At 46.9% G+C, this 15643-nt stretch overlaps 1 long non-coding RNA gene across 1 annotated transcript; it reads right to left on the reverse strand.

Annotated features, from left to right (window-relative positions):
• Nucleotides 1-1597: 1597 nt before the first annotated feature.
• Nucleotides 1598-14045, reverse strand: LOC309854973. Its single transcript, XR_014306512.1, has 3 exons — nucleotides 13850-14045; nucleotides 5299-5472; nucleotides 1598-2074 (listed from the first exon to the last, which is right to left on the reverse strand). It is a non-coding gene; the product is annotated as an uncharacterized lncRNA (long non-coding RNA).
• Nucleotides 14046-15643: the final 1598 nt, after the last annotated feature.

A 15643-nucleotide genomic window follows, 5' to 3' on the forward strand; every position in this document is an offset into this window, starting at 1 on the left:
GAGCATGGGGTATATACGCAATGGCACCTTATTTAGCCACGAGGAAGGAGGAAACCTGATCCAAGTTCCCAGGGCTAGTAATTGCGGCGCAAGCTTGCCCCAGAGTCTGTCCTTGCTACCACGGGAGGTGGTGTTGAGGCCGGCAGGTCTGCGGTTGTCAGGGGGACACACCTGGGCCACTGCTCTTGGCCACGCTACGAAGCCTGGGGGAACTATGGGCTGGCCCGAGCCTCGTGGCAGGCTGGCCCTGGAGGGCTGGGGACCTCCACTTATTAAACCCTTATGGCATACCAGGCATGGGCGCTAGGTGCCTTCTGGACATGACCTCACTCCCTGCTCACGCCTCACTGTGAGCCTTTGAGGAAGACTCTTTTAGGACCCACGTGTACCAGGGAAGGAAGAAGTGGAGATTCAGAGGGATTAGGGAACTTGTCCAGAGTCTCAGGCAGGAAGGGATGGACCCAGGATCATTGTCCACGTCAGTTCTGCCGGAGCCCGAATTTCCACTCTCTTGTGATCTCTTGCATGTTTTTCCTTATCTTCCACCCCGGGTCAACATTTTGTGATCGTTGTGGGCTTGTTGTGCTTGGTAGGTTCTCTCTCCCCTCCTATGCTTACCCACACTCGCGGGCTGCTTTTACATGGAGTCCTACATGGAATCACGTTGTGCGTTTTTAGTGCGGTCTGTTCTGTTCTGATTTTTGTGGTTCTACCGCCCTCTCGCATTCTCCTCTGCCCCCAGGGCCCTCCCTGGCAACCTGTAAAAACCAGCTGTGTGACCTCCTCCAGTTGCCTTCATTCTCCCACACTGCTTCACCTTCCACACGCGTGCGTGCACACGCGCACCCTTTCCCCCTCCTACCCGGCTTCCGACGGCACCTCCACTTCCCTCATCCCGGCTCTCGTGCTTTCCACTTAAACGGACCCCTGCGCTTACACCGAGCACCCCACCCCTCCGCAAATCCACGATAATCTCTCATGTCAAGGTCCTTAACTGAATTACAGCTCCGAAGTCCTTCGTGCCGAGTCAGGTAATAGATTCTGGGAATTCGGATGTGGACATCCGGGGGGGAGGATCTCCCCCTGCCCCCCACCTCCCAGGTCTCTACTCCCTACCCCCCACCCCTGTCCCGTTTCCAGTTTTCTGATTGATGTGTCTTGATTATTTTTTTCCCGAACGACTACGCACTGTATACCTATCCTTTCCATTCCCTGATTTCTTTTTGCTAACAGCACAGCTCGGTGATGGCCCCCACGGCCAGAGCCTCGGCATGCCGCGAAAGTTCCAAGACTCGAGAGGAAATCCAGTCCGGCAAAAAGGAACGTGACCTCCACGAGGCCAGACAGCGGGCATGAGACAAAGCAGGTCGCTCAGGGAGCCTGACAGGTGGGCGGAAGCTAAGGCCTGGGAACCATGGGGATGCGGGGGGCTCCAGGAGGCAGACCGGCTTCAGGGGCTGTGTCACCCGGGAGCCCCGGCCATGGGACTGGTTCACAGGTGGGTCTGGGCCATCAGGAGAGGAGGAGCCTGGCAAGATGCAGGAGGAATCCCAGTCCTGGGCAAGTGACCAAAATAGGCATTCAGGAACGGAGAACTCAACACCCATAAAGCAACTCCACAAATATTTATTTAGTGGCTGCCACAAGCCAGGTGCGGAGCTGAATGGCAGCTTACCTGGAGGACGAGACAGGCATGGGCCATCCCTGCCTTCCCACAGCTCCTGGTCAGGGGAGGAGCCAGCCAGGAGAGAGGCTGTTGCTATGCGCTCTGCGAAGTGCGTTGGTGGGAGCTAAAGAATCCTATGGGAGAATGGGGGCGGGGCACGAACGAACGATTCATCCCACTGCGTGCATCGGGGTAGGCTCACTGCGCTAATACGCCACCCGCCAAGTCTCGGTGACTCCATGCGATCAAGTTTATTTCTCACTCATGTTGCAATCTGAGTGCTGGTTGGGGAGAGGGCAGGTGGGGCTCTGCTCCACACAGTCATTCAGGGATCCAGAGTCCTTTTATCCAAGGGGTCCGCTGCCCTCCCACGCAGGCAGCGTTCTCCATGGGGTCCCCTGCATCCACCTGGCAGAGGAGGAAAAGACAGACTGAAGAGAGAGGGTGACCTAGGAGGTTTTTAATTGATTAGGATTTGAGAATAGGTCTTCAAGCCGTGGCCATGAGTCACAAGGCCCCACCACCTGCATGCGAGTGAACACATCGCAGTCGGTGCTGCACCAGACTTGGGAGGACAGAGGAAACTTCCTGGAGGGCTGGTTTTTAAGCTGATACCTGGCGGGATGTTACATAAGATCTACCAGATAAAGGGAAGAAATGGAGGAGATGAAGGAGAAATTGAGAAGACCCTGCCTTGGGCTCAGGTCATGATCTCAGGGTCCTGGGATCGAGCCCCGCATCGGGCTTTCTGCTCTGCATGCAGCCTGCTTCCTCCTCTCTCTTTGCCTGCCTCTCTGCCTGTTTGTGATCTCTGTCAAATAAATAAATAAAATCTTAAAAAAAAAATAAGAATGCAGAGCCTGGCTGGCTCATTCAGAGGAATATGCAACTCTTGATCTCAGGGTCGTGAGTTCAAGCCCCACACTGGGTGTAGAAATTATTAAAAATAAATAAATAAACTTTAAAAAGGAAGGAAGGAAGACAGAAAAGAAAGAAAGGCATTATTCTTATCTTCCTTTAGGAATGCATAACATTGACAATCATGGCAAGCTAAAGGGAAAGAAAGTTTTGCTTGTCTACAGGGCAGAAGGGAAGCTGTGGTGGCGCTGGATCAGGGCGGTTATCCTAAGGGTTAAGGAATTTATCCCAATAATCAAAGACCCACAGAAGGTTTTTCAACTGAGGATCAAGTTGGCTTTCTAGAAAAATCTCTCTGGCTTCTGTGTGAAGAAGAGATTGGAAGGGGACCAGAAAAAATACCAGAAGAGCAATGGTCTGAGAAAAGACGGCAATGTCAGCTACCAGAGCGGCTGTAGGAAGAAGTACACAGTCTCAGATGGGAAGAGACGGGATTTCGAGAACTCATGATGGATTAGGTGTGCAACTAAGCAGAAGACAGGAATGAGGACAAGGGCTGGGTTTCCATCTCAGAAGAGTGAATGGTCGGTGATTCCGTGATTCCATTTACCAGGAAGGGCAACCCTGGCTATCTGGAGTGTTTTTAAATGTTGGACTTGTTGAATTTTGGTGTCTAGGGAACATGTAGAGAAGGATCCGCTTCAGGCAGTTATCACTGGGTCTTCAGACCAGTGATCAGACCCAATGGAAGAAAACAAGCACATTGCATCATGAAAATCAAGAAAAGAAATAATTTCATGAAGGTGTGAGTGGTCCACAGGATAAAGTAAAGGAAGAGCTGAAAACGGTCCATCCCTCAGGGAAGTCAGTGCATTCACAACCCCCAGACTGCAGAGGACTGCGGAGAAGGAGGCGCGCCGCAGGCAAACGCCTGCGCAGCTCAAACAGGGCATGGCTGAAGAGGAAGAAAGGGGTTCGGGACAGCGTCCGAGGAGTCTTTGATCTGCCAGCGGCAGGCATTCTTCATTTTCAGAAGGAAGAAAGGAAGATACCTTTCCTTGATCATCTTGGCACTTTGTAAGTTCTTTGGAACTTAAGCACTATCCTGGAGAAAGGAGTAGTGAATCCCAAATTCATTAATTTAACAAATATTTCGGGCGCCTGGGTGGCTCAGTGGGTTAGGCTGCTGCCTTTGGCTCGGGTCATGATCTCAGGGTCCTGGGATCGAGTCCTGCATCAGGCTCTCTGCTCAGCGGGGAGCCTGCTTCCTCCTCTCTCTCTGCCTGCCTCTCTGCCTACTTGTGATCTCTCTCTGTCAAATAAATAAATAAAATCTTTTTTAAAAAAATTTAACAAATATTTCTTAAGCACTTACTATGTGACAGGCCATCACCTGCTGGTGCTTAAGCAGATGGGACTACAGCACTGTCCCCAGATCCCCAGACCCCCGATCTATTGAATGTGCCTTCTAATGGGGCGGTACTCTTTAAGATATTTCTACTCACACTTCTGACACCAAATGCATGGGAGTTTTTTCCCCATATCAACCTATTTTCCAAGTCTCTGGACTTGCACTGGCTGTCCTATCATTTAATTCCATTTGAACACTAGCTCCCTGGAATTAGCACAGATCCCATAGGTTAAGGACTCAATCCCACAAGATTTCAGACATTTCAGACACCAGTCATCAGTGACCAGTGCCCCCAATGCCGACACTTCTGTCCAACTTGGCTACAAAGTTGGAGATTTCTACAACCACCTGTCAGGTTTGATAATGTCCTAGAAGGGCTCATAAAACTCAGGGAAACATTTTGTTTACATTTACTGCTTTTTTATAAAGGATATAGCTCTGAAGCAGAGGACTGGACGAAAAGCACAGGGCAAGGCATTGGCGGAGAACACTCGGAGTTTCCATGTCCTTCAGAACGGGCCACCCCCCCCCAAACCAGCATCCCTACGTGTTCACCAGCCCGAAGTTCTCCAAATCCCATCATTTGGGGGTTTTTATGGGGGTCCCATTACTTAGCTATGATTGATTAAATCATTGGCCATTGGAGATTAACTCCATCCCCAGCCCCTATCTCCTCCCAGCAGGTGGACGGAGGGAATAAGGCAGAAAGTTCTCATCCTCTAAACCCACGGCTGGTTTCCCCTGGCCACCGGCCCCATTTGAAGCTCTCGGTATCCCACCAAGAGTCAGCTCATTGGCATAGACTCAGATCTGCTTGGAAAGGCCTATTATGGATAAGAAAAAACACTCTTCTCACCCCATCACCCTTGAAATTCCAGTGATAGAGAAGACACAGGAGCAGGGGTGGGAAGAAAATTCTGGTGTTCAGTCTGGGGTGATTATTCATTTGAAGATGTTTATTAAGCATCGATATGAGACTGTCAAGAAGACAGAGAAATGTGTGCTTAAATCTCAGGGAAGATGGGATGCCTGGGTGGCCTCAGAGGGTTAAACCTCTGCCTTCAGCTCAGGTCATGATCTCAGGGTCCTGGGATCGAGCCCCGCATCGGGCTCTCTGCTCGGCAGGGAGCCTGCTTCCCTTTCTCTCTGCCTGCCTCTCTGCCTACTTGTGATCTCTCTGTCAAATAAATAAATAAAATCTTTTTTTTTTAATCTCAGGGAAGATGCTGGAGATATTTATTTGGGAGTCTTTAGCATATAGCTCATCTTTAGACTTCAAACTGGTTGATACTAAGTTTCTGCTTCCTGGAAGAAGCAGCCAGAAAAAGAAATTACATTGTTACAGAAAGGTAAACAGTCTTACCCGTATCTTATCCAAGCTTGCAGAATGAAGTTTATAACTTCTCCATCAGAATGGGTTGCGGCTCTTTAAGCCCATCCAGGCATGACCGATCTGGAGCCAGGCAGGGCTGGGCTTGCTGGGAGGGCCAGGAAGGCTGCAGAGCTTGCAGCTCTCTCCAGGGCCCCTGCACAGCACCTGGAAACCAAGAGCTGATTTTGTGTCTTCAAAACGATTTGTCGGCCAGGCCTGCTAGCATTTTTTTCACCCTGCTGAGACTTGTCAGCTGAAAAGCCAGAAGGAACACATCTGGCTGTTAGAGGAGCAAAACATTGCCAAACTAAGGGACACAGCATTTGGAAAAGTTTTCCATCGTTGGGGGTCATGGGTAATCAACCACGTCATCAACAAATAACACTAACAACTAATAATTAAGCCTTCCTATGTGCCCAGAACTCTGCTAAGAGCTTTGTATTCATCATCTCATTCTAACATTAAACTCGTGAAGTATTATTTTTATCCCCAGTTTTACATATATAAATAAGCACAGAGAGGTTAAGTGATTTGCATGAGGTCACACAGCAAGTAAGTCAAGAAGGAGGAGGCAAACTCAAATGGGTCTGACTCCAGAGTCCTGTGCGTTGGAGGAATACAAACAGCAAATGCCAGAAGCCGCCCATTCTCCTACCCTGCACTCAGTGACCAGAGAAGGTCAGGGTCCCCCAACACCAGCCTCCTAACCGGCTCTTAGCCCAGCGACTGCCACATCACTGGTGTCTAGAGCTTGCAGAATGAATGGATAATTGAATGAACAAGCACACAAAAGAATGACTAACATCACCACATCGCAACGCGCTTAGCAATTAGCAAGCCTGTCTCTCCAGCTAGACTGTGAGCTACTGGAGGGCAGAGACGTAGTTGCACATTTTCTAACAAACGGAGTCAAACGTATTGGGTGGGGCTGATACACAGGTTAAAGGGCCTGGGCCCTGAAGGCAGCTCACTCATGTTCCAACCATGCCCCCTCTTCTAGACTCGCTGTGAGACCTTGAGCAAGTTATTCAACCTCTCTGTGCTCCTACTTCCTCCGCTGGAAAATGAGATTAGTAATACCTATTCCTTAAAGATATTTATCAAAATTAAATAAGACCTTGGTGACAGTAAGGTACTCAGTAAACACCTGCTGTGTGTCTGTGGAGCCAGAGAGAAAGAAATCTCTGCTTGTCCCCTGGTGGGGTAGTTTGCACGCTGTAGCCTAGAATAAGTAGCATTGTTGAAGGCGCAGTATGTTCCAGGGACTGAGCTCAGCACCTTATAGGCAGCATCCGGTTTAATCCTTACAAGAATACGAGGGGCGCCTGGGTGGCTCAGTGGGTTAAAGCCTCAGCCTTCGGCTCAGGTCATGATCCCAGGGTCCTGGGATCGAGCCCCACATCGGGCTCTCTGCTCCTCGGAGAGCCTGCTTCCTCCTCTCTCTCTGCCTGCCTCTCTGCCTACTTGTGATCTCTGTCAAATAAATAAATAAAATCTTTAAAAAAAAAAAAAAAGTACAAGATGGGTTACGAGATGCGTACTCTCATTACCCTGCATTCCCGATAAGGAAGACGGAGGCTGAGAGGAATGAAATAATTGGTCCAAGAGTCACGAAGCAAGTAAATGCAGACAAAGGAATGGGTATATGCTGTGAGGTCAGGAGCCAGGTCTACAGGCTACGGTATCAGACAAACAGAAACAATTCTAGGCTTTCATCCAGGGGGACGCTCACAGATGGAATGGATTACAGAAATGAGCCAACAGCCGAGAAGCCACGTAGGGCCACGTAGGGGTTGGTGGCTGCCTTCCCGGCCAGGGCACGAAGAGCAGGCGGCGCCCCTGTCTGGGGCCACCGAGGAGGAGCAACCAGAGCCGGGGCTGTCAGATGAGAGGCTAAGCCGTAGAGGGAACTCAGCCTCTGCTGCAGATACCCCCTGGACTTGGGAAGAGCGGACCGTCCCACCATCCCATCTCCTGCCCGTCCATCTTTTTGCCTCAACTTAGCTGGAAGTCAGCTGGCCAGGTGGCGGTGGCACCACGGAAATGCCCTCTCAGCTTCCCTTGCAAAAGATCAGGGACTGGACCCAAGATGGAACAGGACAGTGACCTGCGTACTGTCTTGTCATCGGAACCGCAGCGCCTCACATAGTGGTCAGCACATAGGAGACGCTTCCTAAATATGAAGGCAAGACAGAAGTTGGGGTGGGTGGGTGGGGGGAAGCAGGCGGTTCTGAACCTCTGGGAGCAACCCCAGATGCCTACAGAATCCAGGCAGCTTCCACGAAGGCATGGTGCAAGCTGGTTATAGGGAGTGGTGTGTCAAACTGGGGGACCGTGCACACCCCTTCTAAACAGGGCAGCCCTTACAAAGCTGCAGCCACTCTCTGCTAAGCTGGAACACAGACTCAGTGTTGCCAGATCGGCTGACTTTTCAGGAAAAACTGAAAATCCTCCCCAGCCAGTTAAATCTACCACTTTTTAAATACTGGCAAAGGAACCAAATCCAGGTGAGCCTGGGACATCTTGTGGGGCCAGAAAGCAAAGGGGAGCTTATCAAAGACTATTTAGGGTCAAGGTCAAGACAAGAGGACACAGGGCCAGGCTGCCAGGGCTCCCAATTGACTGAACTCGGTCATTTTTTTAAAAAAGATTTTATTTATTTATTTGACAGAGAGAGAGAGAGAGATCACAAGTAGGCAGAGAGGCAGGCAGAGAGAGAGGAGGAAGCAGGGTCCCCGCTGAGTGGAGAGCCCAATGTGGGGCTCAATCCCAGGACCCTGAGATCATGACCTGAGCCGAAGGCAAAGGCTTAACCCACTGAGCCACCCAGGCACCCCGAACTGGATCATTTTTAAGTATCAAAAAGAAAAAATGAATGCGTGATCCTAGAATGGATCCCGGAACAGAAGAAGGACATTACTAAAAAACCAAAACCTAAATAAAATTGTGATGTTAAGATAATAGTAATGTATCAGGGCACCTGCCTGCCTCAGTTAATAGAGCATGTGACCCTTGACCTTGGGGCTGCGAGTTCGAGCCCCACGTTGGGAGTAGAGATTACTAAAAATACAAAATCTTTTTTAAAAAAAGATAATAGTAATGTATCAATACTGATTTCTCAGTTTTTTCAAAGGAACCACAGTAATGTAAGATGTTATTATTATTACCTGGATAAGAGCACATGGGAACTCTCTGTACTATCTTTGCAACTTTTCTATAGATCTAAAATTACTCCAGAATCGAAGGTTATTTAAAGAAAATAATGAGGGGAGCCTGGGTGGCTCAGTGGGTTAAGCCTCCGCCGTTGACTCAGGTCATGATCTCAGGGTCCTAGGATCGAGTCCCACATCGGGCTCTCTGCTCAGCGGGAAGCCTGCTTCCCTTCCTCTCTCTGCCTGCCTCTCTGCCTACTTGTGATCTTTCTCTCTCTCTCTGTCAAATAAATAGAATCCTTTAAAAAAATAAAGAAAATAATGAATGCAACTGAATGAAACACCTTAATAGTCTTTTCAAAGATCACTGAGTTCGTAATGATACTCAGAGAGAGAGAACGAGAAGGAATTCGTCACCATTGGAAGTGGCTGTTGGATCAAATCCTTACCCTGAAAAATAGTGATTAAAGAGACAGAATTGGGACACTTTGGTGCCTCAGTGGGTTAAGCCTCTGCCTTCAGCTCAGGTCATGATCCCAGGGACCTGGGATCGAGTCCCGCATCGGGCTCTCTGCTCAGCAGAGAGCCTGCTTCCCCCCCTCTCTCTGCCTGCCTCTCTGCCTACTTGTGATTTCTCTTTCTGTCAAATAAATAAATAAAATATTTTTTAAAAAGAGAGAGAAGGAATTTATTTTTTAAGTAGGCTCCACACCCAATACGGGGCTTGAACTCACACCCGAGATCAAGACCTGAGATAAAGAGTCGGAAGCTCCACTGACAGAGCCGCCCAGATGGCCTTACAGGGAAAGACTTTAATCTGCCCTCGTCAATGAGGGGAGGAAGCTCTTCCTGACAGAAGCATGTCCCCTCATAAATGATGAATGAAGACTAGCACTAGAATTTTACAACCCTGGATGAAATCATTGGCTCAGGATCCATCATCTCCAGAAGCTGAAACCATGAGGTGAAAGGTTCAAGGCAGGCTGGATCATCATGTGCTGCCAATCATCGGCCCACAGAGCTCCTACTGGTTACAAGTGAAGAAACTGACAGCGCCTAAACCCACTCATCAATCTTAGCTTTGGTAATGAGACAGCCCGTCTCCGAGCCTTCTGGTGTGATTCAACAGGACACCCACAGCACCAACTGGGAAGAATTCTTGCCAAAAATGTCTGGCCACAATCGGATCAGACCTTGAGATCTAGCTTCCAGTGTACCGCAAATACAGGAGCAAAAAGGGTCAAGTACACGGCAGGAAAGCAATCAGCCAAAGCCGAGAAGGGAGAGCGTTCTAGCAGTAAGACAATGGGCTTCGTTTCTCCGACAAGTCAATGACCTGGAAAAAAGGGAGGAGAGGCGATTCCAGGCTTAAAGAGACTTGGGAGATATGATCAAACACAATTTGTGGACCTTGATTGGGTCCTGGTTTGAATCAAGTGTAAAAGACATTTGGGGGAACTGTGGCTATGGAGAGAGTGGATGAGAGCACAGAATTGGGGTTCTTTTTGTTAAGTGTTACAACAGTGTCGTGGCTCAGTAAAGAAGGGTCTTTTTTTTTTTTTTTTTTTTTAAGGATGCCTATTGAAATATTTAGGGATAAAATGGTATTTTGACCATAAATACTTTCAAACACTTCATCCAAAAAAGAAAAAGGACCTGCGTATAAAAAGTGATGTATATATGGATATTCATTATACAACTCTCTCTACTTTTCTGTACGTTTGAAATTATTCATAATAAAGAACAAAAGACAAGTGCAGGCTGAACAAGCAAATTCACTTAGCCCACAAATATTTACTGAGCACCTACTATGTACCAGGCACTGATCTACGCCTTGGGGTTGTAGGGATTGAAAAAAGTGTTAAGTCCTTGCCTGCTCTCCTGGAATTACACCCAGTTGGGGCAGAAAGAGAATCAAGCAATCAAGCAGGTAAACTCTAATACCTGTCGAAGTGTAATGTCTGAGAAGCTCTACAGAGAAGAACAAGGACGAGAGGAACGTCGATATTGGGGAGATACTGCTATTTTATGTGGGATAACGGGGAAAGACTTCTCTGAGGGGCTGACATCGGAGCAGAGACCTAAAAGTGAGAAAAACAGCCGCTGAGAGGCCTGGTAGAGGAGCAAGGGTTTAAAAGCCATAGGAAGGGGCGCCTGGGTGGCTCAGTGCCTTACAGCCTCTGCCTTCGGCTCAGGTCATGATCCCAGGGTCCTGGGATCGAGTCCCGCATCGGGCTCTCTGCTCAGCAGGGAGCCTGCTCCCTCCTCTCTCTCTCTCTCTTTGCCTGCCTCTCTGCCTACTTGTGATCTCTGTCAAATAAATAAATAAAATCTTTTTTAAAAATAAATAAATAAAAGCCATAGGAAGAGCAAGTGCAAAGGCATGAGGTAGAAGCACGCTTCGGGGCATTCAGGAAGCAACCAGGAGACCCACGTGGATCACACAGGAATGCCAAGAGGGTGAGGAGTAGGAGATGAGTTCAGAGAAGCCATGAAGAAGCAGGGTCAGAAATAACAGGGGAACTTACACGCCATTCCGGCTCTTACTCTGAGGGAGATGGAAACCATTAAAGGAGGGACTTAGGGGTTTTTTGCTATTATTCTGTATAGAATACCTAACCATACAAAAGTAGAGAGAACAGTACACGACACTCACATACCCATCACACAGCTTCGTCTCCGGTTCACGCTGAGTCCCCCACACCCTCCTCACCACCAGAACAGATTATTTTGAAGTAAATCCCGGATATCTTACCATCTCACCTATACATATATTCATATATATGTATAAATAAAACATAAAGGCTCCTTTTAGAAAACCCACAACAAAAACACCATCACACCTAAAAAAAAAAAAAAAATGAGTAAGTCCTGAATATTGTAAACTATTGAGTGTTCCATAATTGTCCCAACTGTCTTATCAATAATTTTCATAGTTTGTTTGAATCAGCATCCAAAGAAGAAGAAAGAATCACAATTATTTACAAAGCTCTTGAGTCTATTTTGCTCCCTAAGAGTCTCTTTTTTTCTTTCACTTTTATTGAGATACAACTGACCTACAGCACTGTGTAAGTTTAAAGAGTACAGCAGGGGATACCTGGGTGGCTCAGTGGGTTAAGCATCTGTCTTCGGCTCAGGTCATGATCCCAGGGTACTGCGATGGAGTCCCCCCCTGGGCTCCCTGCTCAGCAGGGAGCCTGCTTCTCCCTCTGCCTGCTACTCCCCCTGCTTGTGCGCTCTCTCTCTCTCTCTGATAAATAAATAAAACCTTAAAAAAATAAAGTGTACAGCATAGTGATTTGACCTACATAAACTGTGAAATAATTATCACAATAAATTTAGTTAACATCCATCATCTCATATAGATGCCAAAAAAAGAAGGATGGAAGAAAGGAAATTTGGGTTTTTTGTTTGTTTGTTTTTTGGTGATAAGAACTTTTAGGATTTACTCTCTTGGCACCCTTCAAATATACCTGTGGCTCTGATAACTGTAGTCATCACGTTGTACCTTCATCCCCGGTATTTCTATATAATTTGAAGTTTGTACCTCTTGTCTACCTCCCTCTGCTTCCCCTACACTCCACCCTCTGCCTTGTAACCACAAATCTTATCTCTTGTTTTATGAGTTTGGTTTGGTTTTTATTTTTAGATTCCACATATAAGTGAAATCATACAGTTTTTGTCTTTCTCCGACTGACTTATTTACTTAGCCTAATGCTATCGAGTTTCATTCATGTTATTGAAAATGGCGGGCTTTCCTTATTTTTTGTGGCTGAATAATATTCCACTGCATATATAAACCGCAACATCTTTATCCATTCATCTGTCAATGGGCAACTGGGTTGTTTTCATGTCTTATCTATTGGAAATAACGCTGCAACAAACATAGGGGTGCAGATATCCCTTGAATAGAGTGATTTCATCTCCTTTGTATTTATACCCAGTAGTGAAATTTCCAGATCATGTGGTAGTTCTCCTTCTAATTTTTTGAGGATCCAGGATTCTCCTTCAAATCTATGTTTCTGTTTTATTTTTCTATTGAAAAAACTGGTTCATTTGTCCTATAGAATTTCCTACCATCTGAATTTTCCTGCTTATATCTCCATGGTATTATTTAACACATTCTTCTGTATTTTTTAAAATAAATTGGTAGTTATATCCAGAGACCTCATCAGATTCAAGTTTACTTTTTTTGGCGGGGGCAGAGAGGCAGGATTATTTCATCGATCATTCATGTTGGGGCACTTTTGTTGGAAGATGTATGATGTTTGATTGCCCCTTGTGTCATTATAAAAGCAGCTACAAATGATTTTTTTTTTTTTTTTGCCTAGATCTGTTAATTCTTTAGAGGTTTCAAAGTCTTGACATTTCAGGGTACCTGGGTGGCTCAGTGGGTTAAGCCTCTGCCTTCCGCCCAGATCATGATCCCCAGGGTTGAGCCCCACATCTGTCTCCCTGCTCAGCGGGGAGCCTGCTTCCGCTCACCACCACCTCTTCCTGACTCTCTGCCTACTTGTGATCTCTCTGTGTCAAATAAATAAATAAAATCTTAAAAACAAAAACAAAGTCTTGATATTTCATTTTCTCCTTCTTTCATTAGCTGAAATATACAGATATGAAAAGTTTCCTGCATCAGCTATTTGATGACCCTGCACAGGCCAAGCAGAATACATGCCTGGCTCTTTCCCTTTATAAATTCTCAAAGTAATGCATTAAGTCCCTAGTGCATTCCTTCTCTCTGGACACATAGCAAATTACCTACATCGTGGCTTAAAACAATGCACATTTATTATCTCACACTTTCTGTGGCTGAAGAATCCCAGCCTGCTCAGCTGGGTCTTCTGCTGCAGTCTCTCATCTGGCTGTGATCAAGATGTTGGTGGGTGCTGGGGTCCCACGGAACGGCTGCACTGGGGAAGGATCTGGTTCTGAGCTCGCTGATTTGGTTGGAGGAGGGTCTTACACTAAGGGTGTTAACACTAAGAGGCTACCATTGGGGGCCACCCTACGGTTGTCCTGCCCCACCCAGCAGCCTCCAGAGGTGACTGTTGAGTTTCATTTGTTTGCTCAGTACGACCTGGATTATTTAAATCTTTTTTTTTTTTTTAAAGGCAGCTCCACGCCCAACATGAGACTTGAACTCACGACCCTAAGGTCAAGACTCGCATGCTCTACTGACTGGGCCAGCCAGGCGTCCCAGTATGACCTGGATTATTAAAGCATAAAAGGATTATTCTTGGCTGCTGTGTGGCAACTCCAGGGCAGGGGAGCCTGCTGTAAGCATTGCCACAGCCTCATCCTTTGCTACCTCCATATTAAATATTATGACTTAAACATCATAATGACACAAAGGCTGTGAGAACAAGCCCCAAGTGAAAAACATTACCCACCTGGAGCACTTTCTGGTGGCTGTTACTGGAAAACCGCAACTCCGACAGAGAAGAACCAGGCTGCGGACAGGACGCCGCCCGGAGCACAAGCAGGACTTAAACCGGAGGACCCTGGCTCCAAAAAGCACCAATGAGCGGCCTGACGAACGGGCCATATCGACCAATCAGAACGAGGCCCTTCCAACCAATCAGGACAAGGCCCTATCAACCAATCAGAAGGAGGCTTTTTTTTTTCTTTTTTTCCCTAATTAGCATATTGGCGGGGAGTGGGATCCTGAGCAGGAGCTAAGACTCGGTTGGGTTCCACCGACGGCTGGGTCCGTCCTGTTAGTGTCTTCCTTCAGCTGGGGGCGGGAGCCTCAGTAAAGCCTGTGCCTTTGATTTTTGGGGTCTGGTCTCCTGTCTGTCATTGTAGGGCCCCAAAATCTGACTCTAGGAACAGTACTATGTAAGAGTAGATAGTTGGCTGCTGCCTTTTTTTGTTGTTGTTGAAATGGTATTGTTCCATATGTGATTAAACTCTAACTTTTTTTTATTTTTTTAAAGATTTTTTTTAATTTATTTATTTGACAGACATCACAAGTAGGCAGAGAGGCAGGCAGAGAGAGAGAGAGAAAGGGAAGCAGGCTCCCAACTGAGCAGAGAGCCCCATGTGGGGCTCGATCCCAGGACCCTGGGATCATGACCTGAGCCAAAGGCAGAGGCTTTAACATGCTGAGCCACCCAGGTGCCCTTAAACTCTGAATTTTTTTTTTAAGATTTTATTTATTTATTTATTTGTCATAGAGAGAGAAGCGAGAGCAAGCACAGGCAGACAGAGTGGCAAGCAGAGGCAGAGGGAGAAGCAGGCTCCCCGCCAAGCAAGGAGCCTGATGTGGGACTCGGTCCCAGGACGCTGGGATCATGACCTGAGCCGAAGGCAGCCGTTTAACCAACTGAGCCACCCAGGCGTCCCTAAACTCTGAATTTTTAAGGCCAGATAATTGTTGGCTTTTTAAAAGGCTGCTCGGCCTGTTGCTGGCTGTGGCCCCACACTAGCCAGAAGGGTTTTGTCTCTTGGTAGACGGAGCCAAAGGAAGGTCTCCTGTTTTCTTTCCCAGCATGAAACAGTGATTTCAGGCCATCTCAGTAGCAATTAAGTAGCTTCAAAAGTGAATCTGACTCATTAAACACTCAGCTGTCTGAGAGGACTTGGTCCTAAACTAAATCAGCCCCTCCTGTTCTTTTTTTAAAGTGTAAACGATGTTTAGTAGGGTTTTTCAAGCTTTTATTTTTTATTTTTTTAGGATTTTCAGGTTTTTAATTATATGAGTGATATATGTAATACTACTTTTTAAAGATTTACTTATTTAGTTTAGAGAGAGAGTGCACAAGCAGGAGGGGCAAAGGGAGGGAGGGAGAATCTCGAGGCGACTCTGAACCCCCTTGGCGGAGCCCAGCATGGATCTTGGACTCATGACCACGGAGTCCCCACCTGAGCCCAAACCAAGAGCTGGATGCTCAATTACTGATCCACTCAGGCGCCCCTGTGAAAATACTACTTTTTTTTAGAAAAGTAATAGAGCAAAAGATAAAATTAGCCTAGACCACCCCACCTCTCTTTCCTCCCTTTTGTTCTGGGGGTAATCATGATGAACAGTTTGGCATGTATTCTTGTAAAACTCTGTCTTTGCATTTACATAAATATATACTAATTAAAATGAATTCTTTTGTTTTATATGATTTTTATGTAAATAATGTTGTATTTCAGGCATTGTTCTGCAACTTACTTCAGTATCTTCAAAAGTGAGGAAA

The sequence above is a fragment of the Mustela nivalis genome (assembly GCF_964662115.1).
Source record: "Mustela nivalis genome assembly, chromosome: 19".
NCBI classification, from domain to species: Eukaryota; Metazoa; Chordata; class Mammalia; order Carnivora; family Mustelidae; genus Mustela; species Mustela nivalis.